The 10548-nt window shown below is 30.2% G+C and overlaps 1 pseudogene; it reads left to right on the top strand.

Moving 5' to 3' along the window:
• Nucleotides 1-1913: 1913 nt before the first annotated feature.
• LOC149576826 (gibberellic acid methyltransferase 2 pseudogene) lies at nt 1914-3922 on the top strand (annotated as a pseudogene).
• Nucleotides 3923-10548: the final 6626 nt, after the last annotated feature.

The raw sequence follows: 10548 nt of genomic DNA, 5'->3' as shown, positions 1-10548 counted from the left end.
AATTGAAACATGCACATTAGAAATATGCAAATGAAAAGTATTATCAAATATATAAATCAAATAGATTTTGAATGCAATTTGAATTTTAAATCTAAATCAAACATGCAAGGTAAAACTATTACATACAAATCTAAACAATTTTGAATGCAATTCTAAATCTGAAATGAAACTAATTGAAATTAAAATCTAAATCAAAGTAGAATATTATAACTAATTTTGAAACTAAATCTACGTCTAAATCTAAATACATAACTAAATATATATCTAAATGCAAAACTAAATCAAACATAAAAAATAAAAATAGAAATCTCACTTTCAAAAAAATTAGTCCATAACTCTAATCTACTCCTCTTCAAAAACTCCAATTTGCTCCAAAAATCTCCACCTCTTCCCATGCAAAAACACAAAATGAAAAGAAATGAGGAGCATTTGTTTTGTAACGTATGAGACGCTCTCCTCAGATCCCCCAATAGATGTCTCTTGAATTCAACGAATTTGTTTTAAATTCCCCACTCCAATTTGTTTTAAATTCCCCACTCTGCATGAAAAATAAGCGTTAATTGAGTCCAAAAATATATTTAACAAAAAGATGTTTCATATTTAAAATTTTAATGAAATTATTTCAGCCCTATTTTTCGGTCCTCTTTTTCCAAGTCCTATTTTTTCGGTCATATTCTTGTGGGCCCTATTATTTTGGTCTACATTTGGCTTCCTATTATTTCAACCAGATATTATTTCAGATATTATTTCAGAATGTTTTAAATTTATAATTTGATATTTAATTTAAAAGTTTGTGACTGGTCGTTTTTCTTTTTATTGACAATGAACTTTTTTAGATACATTCTTGGGTGCCATTGTATAGAACGCCTCTTAGTGTTAAAATAATTAAAATAAAAAATAGAATATTTTAAAAAATAATATTATAGATAACTAAAATACAATTAAATAATATTATAAATCTATTACTTATATTTTTTATTTTATTATAATACGACAACTACTTAGTCACTCCTAACACTTTTTCCATTCTACAATACTTTTACACATTAATTATATATATAACTAACATGTGTTTTATATAATTCAAAATATCTATAATTATGAAAGAAAATAACACTTTGCTATTCCTCTTCCGAAAAAATATTGAGTATAGCAGCGAAAAGCTCGCTATATTTGAAAAAATTTACTATTGAATTTCAATTTTCCTTGTTATCTTCATTGCCAGCTTTTCAATTTTATTGACATTAATAAAATTACTAGTGAATTTCAATTTTCCTTGTTATCTTCATTGCCAGCTTTTCAATTTTATTGACATTAATAGCGTCCTTTGGGTATGTGAGTCAAAACTGTGCTGTGCCATATTGTCTACATTGGCGAATTTAATTGCACATGAACACCTTCATCATTTGATGTTGACCAATATGAGATGGTGATCATAAATATTTATATTTCTAAGTAATGTAAATTAAGTTTATAAATTCTTAAAACCAGTAATAAAAAAAATATTATGCTGTAATTTTTCTAGTTATTGTTTGTGTCTTTTTACAGCAAGTTAGGGATTACATTCTGTTATACATCATTTTTTAGTTATTAAGTTCTCCATCATTTTGTTGGTAAATGAATAAAAAACAAAAACACTAAGAAACAATAATAACAAATTCAATTATGAATTATAGAAAACTGTCATCATTAAAGCGCTTATATTTTATTGGTCAGTCTCTTCTGTTATTGATGATAATTTGGACCCTATGTTGCAATTGGGCTTTGTTATTTTAATTGACCACAACTTCATGTAAGAAAATAAATTCAACTATTGGCTGGATCAAAGACAATTTCTTATAAATAGCTACTTCAAGTTTATCTCTTGTATAGAAAATCTAAGGAGATTATTGTTAGTGTTAGTGTTACCTAGAATGGAGAAGGATAGCAATGGCCATGAATCCAAGCAAAGTGAGAGAGAACAAATGAATTCTTATGCCCAACAACATGAAATTCTGCATAACATGTATCCAGGGAATGGTGAATCAAGCTATGTGGAAAACTCTTCAAGGCAGAGGTATGTTTTTCATGTACTGCAACCACTGTTTAAGGCAGCCATTGAGAAGCTCACATTTCCAAAGGAGGGTCCTCTTAGAATTGCAGATCTTGGGTGTGCTACTGGTCTCAACACCATATCGGATATGAATTTTGTTGTGAGGACACTCACAAATCTATGCAATGGAAAAACAACGCCTGAATTCCAAGCTTTCTTCTCTGATTTGCCATCAAATGATTTCAATGGCCTGTTCGATCTATTGGAAAGGTCTAACCAATCATATTTTGTTGCTGGGGTGCCTGGATCCTTCTACAATGTCCTTTTTCCTAGCTCAAGCATTCATGTATGCTTCTCTATCATGGCCCTCCATTGGATTTCACAGGTAACCAACCAGTTCTTGATTATTATTATTATTGTGCAATTCACTTGAGATCTCCATTAATGAGAAGTTGATGTTACTGTTCGCAATAGTTATGGCTTCTGGGGTCAATTGTATCAGATTTCTATTATATGCAATTTCATTGTTAACGTTATTCTTTCTCATTAGACTATGTCAAAAAAATTGTATCAATATTTCTCTGTTAAAATTCTGTGATCTATCATTGATTCTTAGCATTCTTTTAAAAAAAGGGTGCTGATTATGATTGTTGTTGCAGGTGCCTGAGACTGTTTTGCAAAAAGACTCTCCCTGTTATAACAGAGGAAGAGTGTGGATCAACAGAGGCAGGCAAGAAGTTGTAGATATTTACACAAAACAGTCTCAGAAAGATCTCATTTCTTTCATGAAATGCAGAGCAGAAGAGATGGCAGCAGGAGGTGTGCTGTTCTTGTGTCTGATGGGGAGGCCAGACACTTGTCCCCCTTCTCAACAAGTTTCAATGGGAGGTGAATTCTGTGGTCAGGACTTTGAAGATGCATGGGATGAGCTGGTTGCTGAGGTATACATTTTACTTCTATTTCTCCACCATCTTCAAAAAATAATCCTATGATATTAAGAGAAACAGTAGATTTCTACAGCCTATAATGATCAACGTTAACTGCTTTTAGATTAACTAGTTGTGCAAGATTTATTTGCATCAATAATTTGAATCACATTCCATGATTTATTATCATGGAGGTATAAAGTTTATATTCGTGTTATGATACTGTGATTGCATCAATGATCAATACAATTTTCTTCTTCGTTAAAGCTAACATTCTGATGATGGATCATATAGTAGAAAACATTGCTTTAACATTCTGATGACGGGTGATATAGTGTGATTCAAAACGTTGCTTTAACATTAGGATGATGGATCATATAGTGTCAGTCAAAACGTTCATGAAAAAAGACAGACACAATCTCTTCCATGACATGGAAAAAGACAAACAGTGGCAAATTCTTTATTCATGTCATGATATTGTGCTTGCCATGGTGATTAATATGATATTGTTGGTATGCAGAGCATCATCAGCATGGACTTGAGGGACTCATTCAATCTCCCATGGTACTTCCCCAATGCTATCGAGGTGAGAGCAGCAGTGGAGAAAAGTGGGGCTTTTGAGATTGAGAGAGTGGAAGTATGTGAAGGTTTGCCAACCATGTCTCAAAAGGAATTTAAGGATTGGAAGAAAGACCCAATTATGTTTGGCAAGGTGAAGGCAAATCTGGTTAAGAGTTTTGTGGGGTGTTTAGTAGAGGCCCACATTGGCATTGAGCGTTCAGACATACTTTTTCAGAGGTTTGAAGAAAAAGCTGCAATTCTGCTGCATTCCTCTCCTCCTTCAAGATTTGTCACCTGCACTGTTGCCTCTCTTATTAGAAAGTAGTATTTTTTATTATTATTATTTTGTAAAACAATTTCTATTTACAAGACAAAATATGGAAGGAGAAGTTAAAAAGAACAAGGGGTGATTCATTCTTCACGTCATTCTAGATCACTGATGTATGAGAAAAACTTCCGAGATATCCTTTCACCTCACTGTTTTTGTTATTTCTGTTCGGCAGCTTTATTTTTGTTTCTATTATCTAGCTTTCTGGACGCTACCCATATAATTCAGAAATGATCCTGTGTCGTCCTACCTTTTAATGAATAAGAATTGAAACAGCTATTTATATAAATACTACTGAAAATTATTACGACTTTAAAAACTCACAAGCTTCCATATATTTTCCACTCTGAAAGGACTACTAGGAGCTTTACTGTAATAAATTCTGTCTTTTTAAAATATTGAATAATATAAAGGAGTGATTTGGAATGTTGATGGAAAAACAATAGATTTTGTTTTTTTTTTCGAATTGAATAATATAAAAGAGTGATTCTAAATATTGATGGAAAAACAATCATATTCAGAAATTCAATTGAAATATAAAAAATCGTATATGTGTGTGTGCAAATCATTCAGTTATGCAATTCTCCGGATTCTGTGTCCTTTATGCATATCCCTCGTGAGTGGAATGGTGTGGCTGATTGTCTTGCTAAATGGGCCTCTAAGCAGGGGCCGACTTGGAACATTCTTGATCTTAGGATGCTTCCCCTTGATTTATCTCAACTGCTGGTTCAACTTGTGGACCAGGATAAAGCCATGTAGTTCTCTTTGTTTCTTGTATTGTTCAGCTCTCTTTGATATTCAATTAAAATTTTACCCCCCTTTAAGTGATATAAGAAAAGGAAAGGGAATAAAGAGTTTTGTTATTGTTCAGAATACTAATCATGTGCTTATATATATAATAATAACAATATATTAATCATATTTATATGTACATGTACATATATATCTATATATACATATATAACAATATAACACTACCTCATATTATTGAAAAATTTTGATGAAATACACTTAAAATTAAGCTCTACCAAACTGGGAGAATAGTTTGAAAGACTTTAAAGATAGGATCATGGCAAAAATTAAGGTATATTACATGGTACCATTTTTTTCACCTTCAATAATTGCTCAAAAAAGTGATGGTTTTAGACTCGTAAATGTACAAACAATGGGCAGCTTAAAGTTTGTGCAGTTGAAAAAATAGATAAAAAAGTGCCCCATCTTATTTGGATCCTAAGAACTTTCTAACCTTACTATGGTTGTAAAGAGATTGGGGAGTCTTCCAAACAACATTAAGAAAAGTGATGGTTTCAAACTTGTAAATGTACAAACAGTTGGCAACTTAAAGTTTGTGCAGTTGAAAAAATAGATAAAAGAAGTCCCCCATCTTGTTTGGATCCTAAAAACTTTCTAACCTAACTATAGTTGTCAAGAAATTGGGGAGTCTTCCCAACAACACGTAAAGTTGGATATGACCCCATTACTATATGCAGAAAGTTTCAATTTATTGGCCATACTATATTTGTAGAAGGCTATTATAACTGTGGTTTTGAGTAGATATAAGAGGTAAAATATTAATAAGTATTTTGGATTGATAAAGGTGGTTGTTTGGGTTACATTTATATTTATATATTGATAATAATAAGAAGATTGTATGGTCATATATTTATATAAGAAATTAGGGACAATCTTTAAATATGATCTATTATTATTACAAATTTGTTAGTAAAATAGTTTGAATATTTATAATTTAAATGACAATATTACAATTTAGTTATCATTTATATAGTACATGACATTGGCAACAATTAGAAATTGAGAGCTTTTAGTTACAATTTATCATACTATTGTCAAGTATACTATCATGTATGTTATTATCTTTCTCAAAAATGCTTACCCTTCTCCTTCCTTAACCTCTTCCTAGTCATGTGGTTGGTCTAGAAACTCAAAGGACTAGTCAAGCTCACTAACCCTCTCCACACTTGTAATGACTTTAAAAAGGTTAATAACCTACAATAACTAGTGCAAATGAATGCAAATTAAACTATGACTATAAATTATCCAAGACCAAATTAAATAGTGACAAAGTATTGATATTTAATTATTATTTCTTTGCATTTCAAGGCAACTCTATTAAGAAGAAATACATGAGTTTATTAGGTTAATTATGTGAGTAATTATGGTCTCTGTGTTGTAGACATATTATTTAAGGAGATATTTAGATTGCATGGCTTGTCCAAGAATATTGTGAGTGATTGGGACAACATATTTCTCACTTCCTTTTGGCAAGAATTATTTCAATTAACAAGTACAAAGCTTACATCTTGTATGGTTACCATCAGGAGCAACTTTAAGAAACCTCTCCTGGAAAAAATATGTAAAATGTTGGTGATTCATTCAATGTAGGGAAATAAAAATTTATATGTTGGCAAATTTTTATCTTTTCCTAATGAAAATTATTTTAAATGTGGAAAATTAAAAAACTTCTTGTTGACACATAAATAAATGGTGGTTAATTTTTTTCTTGCCCAAAATGAGTTTGTAATGTGAGGCGAATTATTTGTTTTTTAGGAAAACAAATAATAATGGTGTTGGCTAATCTTTGGTGGTAAATTAAAAATTTGTTTAATTTGAAAGAGAGTTTTCCAAGTGTAGTGGCTAACAACTTTTAAGGCTTTATGGTTTCCAAGTGTACTAACTAGTGTCCATTATTAATAACGTCACCAACTTGTTTGTTGTCACTTAGGTTTCGTTAATACGTTACTTTTATCAACTATTGATTAGTTAGATATCAACGACAAAAGATGCATTTTGAGGCCAGTTACTCGAAAAGACCTAGAGCCGTATGAAATTCTTCAGAAACCCATGAAATCTTAAGAAATGAGAAGACTTGTATCACATGTTCACGAACATTACCTCTCGCTTCCTCGTGTCTCTTCTTGACCTAGGAGGAGACTAACTAGATATGTAGATGCTTCTGTGTAACATTTTTAGAATATGGCATTAAAATCCTTGTATTGGTTGAGCAGTTACTGGGTTTTGGCATCCCTTTTGTAGACATAGTAGACAAGTGTTGGGAGAAATGCATAGGGAGTATTATACAAAAGTAGCCCTTCCTTATGGGCATGAATGAAAGACAATTGACTCGTCATCAAAAGTGGGCACAACTCGGGAAGAATTTTCAATGAAAGTGGTTGTTGTTGGACAACATCAACAACAACAACTTCACATGATTGCACGAGTACAGCGACATTATCATCTCCAAGAGATTCCTCATGGAGGGGCTTGAGGACCTTTCTAATTAAAAGCTTCAAACTCTATTTCCTAATCCTTGTTCCATGTTCCATGAATCAATGTTCCTTGTTTAATCAACCCATGCCCTTAGGGCAAAAAAAATATCTTAAGAAATCTTTATTTTGATCAAAATTATTAGTACTTACTTCGGATTGAGTATTTCCCTTGCATGTAAACTACTAATTTACTAAATAGTAAAATATGACTGACTTAATCATCTATTTTGAATATCTATGCTATGAATATTTACAATCTCAAATATAATCAATGAAAATAATAGTTTTTGGGTTCTTAATTCATTGTTCCTATAAATGTGTGAATTGTTGTTCAAATTTGTTTTTACAAATTAAATTTTTTGGTTTTAACTATAATTGTTCTAGAATGATGAATCATGATTTTTTTAAATGCATTGTTAAAATGTTAGTTTGTGACTATTATAATTATTTAACTATTAGAGTGTTAAAGACAAAAACAAAAAAGGTTTCAACTTTCCCTTTAGGGTTTCATAATTGATTAATGAATTATACTCAAAGACTATTTGAATGAAATTTTGTAATATGTATCATGTATGGCCTAAACTATAGTAATAGTTATTAATTATTCTAGTTAATAGTTATATTAATTTTAATTATTAATAATTTAGTTTAAAATATTAAATAAATAAAAATTAATTTGTTAAAGTTTAAAGATAAAGTTATGTACATCATGCAATTTGAATTGTATAAATTATATTGATTTGAAAATTAAAAATTGACATTATAAATTATACAAAAATGTTCATATAAAATATTGAATATTAATTCATTAATTCCTATTTTCAAATCTAAATTTTGTAAATATCATCATTTAAAAAATTATCATATTTTGAATAATACTTTTAATTAAGTAAAAATTCTATGATTATTAAATTGTTAATTTATCATTGTCAAACAATTATTAATTATAATTGTATAAATAAAATAATTATCAAGCAATTATAATTTTATATTCTCAATTTTTCATTTGTTTTTATGTTTAATTTTATTCTTATCCAAATATAAATTGTTTATTTAGTTTAAATTTTTTTTGTTAAAAAAATATTGTTTGAAGTGTAGAACCTATCATGGAACAATCATTATTTTGTCAATGATGTCAAACCTACTACTTGCTAGTGAGATAATTGTTTTTTGGTATGAATTGTATCATTTGTTTGATTGATGAAGAGGATTTGAAAAGAGAAGATAACAAGAAAACCTAGAGAAAGGTTGAGTTATTTAGTGTATACAAGGACCACTAAGACCAAGACATTGATGATATTGTGTATTATTGATCTACTTAAGGCTAAAGTAAATATTTACTTTAGTTAAGCCAAGAAGAAGTGTTTTCATAAAAAGTTTATGTCAAGTCTGGCCAAGCAAACAGTGTAAGCCAAGAAAATTCTAGTTTAGGCGGAGTAGAAAGTTAGTATATGTTGAGTGTCACTAAAATTTAGTAAGTATCAAGCATTAGGGAAATAACAGTAGTGACCGAGCTGAGAAGACGTAGTTGGTGCTGAGAAACCCAATCTTTGTGGAATATCAGAAGATTATTAGTGTCGAGTGAGCAGTGTAGATGTCAAGTGATAGTAAAAAGTGTTAAATCGAAGATTTGACAAATTTGAGCAAACTAATTTGATTTCTTGAATTATTTGAAGCATTTGGAAGATAACTATGATGAGCTTGTGGCAAAGAATTCAAGATAAACCATTTTGAGGCGAATTCAAGGAAGATTGTAGAAGAAGTTTCTAGAGGAACTAAAATGGAAAATTGGGTAGATTTATTGAATCTTACCTAACCCTAAAATGGATGATTGTGCTTAAACAAAAAAAGCACTAAATTCTCTATTTATAGAGATAGTGGGCTAGAAGCAAAGGATGTCATGTGCGAGAACCTAAGGAAGAAAAGAATCCTATGGTGTTGCTTCATTTGGTGGTTGAATAGAAGAGACTGCAATTAGCATACAAAGCAAGAAGGCTTAAGAGGTTGAATGCTTGAAGGGTGAACAAGCTATCAGAGATGAAGAGTATGACTACTAAGTAGAATAGAGGACTAAACTAGAGATCTATAATCTGCAAGTGAGTTGTTATTTATTATCAGATCAAGTCCTATTGTCACTTTCTAACAACTGTATCAGTGTGGATAAATCCTTTGGATTAAGGTTGACTTAACAGTCATTGGTAAATCCTTTAACCAGGTGACATTCTAATGGAATGTTCTAAAGTCATATAACAAATCTCACTCGTAATAGGGTGATTGAAATCCTTTAACCAGGTCACATTTAACAATGTGTATTGTAACTTTTAACAGGGTTTACCTTTAACAAGGCATCACTTCATAAGAGTGAAATTGTGTAGCATGTTACTAGTGATTTTTTCCAAATTTTGTGTCAAATTGTGTGAAAGAGTTTGTAGCATTTCATGTTTATATTTCTACAAAGTTATTTTGACCTAGGACAGTGACCTACTAAGTTAAGGTATTGTATGTGTTACATCCCAATTTTTGACCTAATTTAAAATATAGCCATTTAGGTTCACATGAAGTCAGTTGATAGTTTAATTTTTTATAATCTTGTGAAATGGTAAGATGGTTAGTCGTTATAATTTCAAGTGAAGATAACAAGCTAATTGATCATTTATCATGAATTCATGGAATTGAGAAGATGGTTAACCGTTATGATTAATTATGATTAAATAATTCATTATGATAATACAATTTAACTAAGATCTTAAAACACCATCAATGAATTTACTATAGAAAGTAAAATCCACATACCATGAAATTTAAACTAATAAGTCATTGTAAGAATGCTTCTGCTATCAACCAGATTAGTCCACAAGTACCACTATAACAAAATCATATAATAACTACCATTCAATACCGCTATATCAAAATCAAATGACGATTACTATTAAATAACACTGTATAAAATTAGGGCATTAAAAACCACTATATCAATTAGGGCATCGATTACCATTGGATCATTTAAGGCTTCAGATACCATTGTATCACTTAGGGCTTCAATTACCACTAGATCATTTAAGACATCAAATACCACTTTATCAATTAGGGCTTTAGATACCATTGTATCATTTAGGGCTTCAGATACCATTGTATCATTCTTTTCCTTCCAATTTCTTAACTATGGCAATAACTTAAGATTAGAAGATCTATGCTCATATTTATTATTCATATAAATGAAAGATTGATATAACAATCCATCAAATAAATTTTTCTCTCACAACTAAATGTAAAATAACTATAATGATGATAAAACTCAATTAATCTTACCTTAGTCTTGCATGTACATCATAAAAGTAAAAATACCTATTTCCAGTAACCAATTGAATGTATAGCTTATATGTGTCTATTGTACATCTGACAACTTGGAGAGAG

Source organism: Cupressus sempervirens, chromosome 1 (genome assembly GCF_028749045.1).
Source record: "Cupressus sempervirens isolate cs-2001-9-10 chromosome 1, ASM2874904v1, whole genome shotgun sequence".
NCBI classification, from domain to species: domain Eukaryota; kingdom Viridiplantae; phylum Streptophyta; class Pinopsida; order Cupressales; family Cupressaceae; genus Cupressus; species Cupressus sempervirens.
The sequence above is the reverse complement of the archived record's forward strand: the minus strand, read 5'-3'. Positions and strand labels throughout refer to the sequence as shown.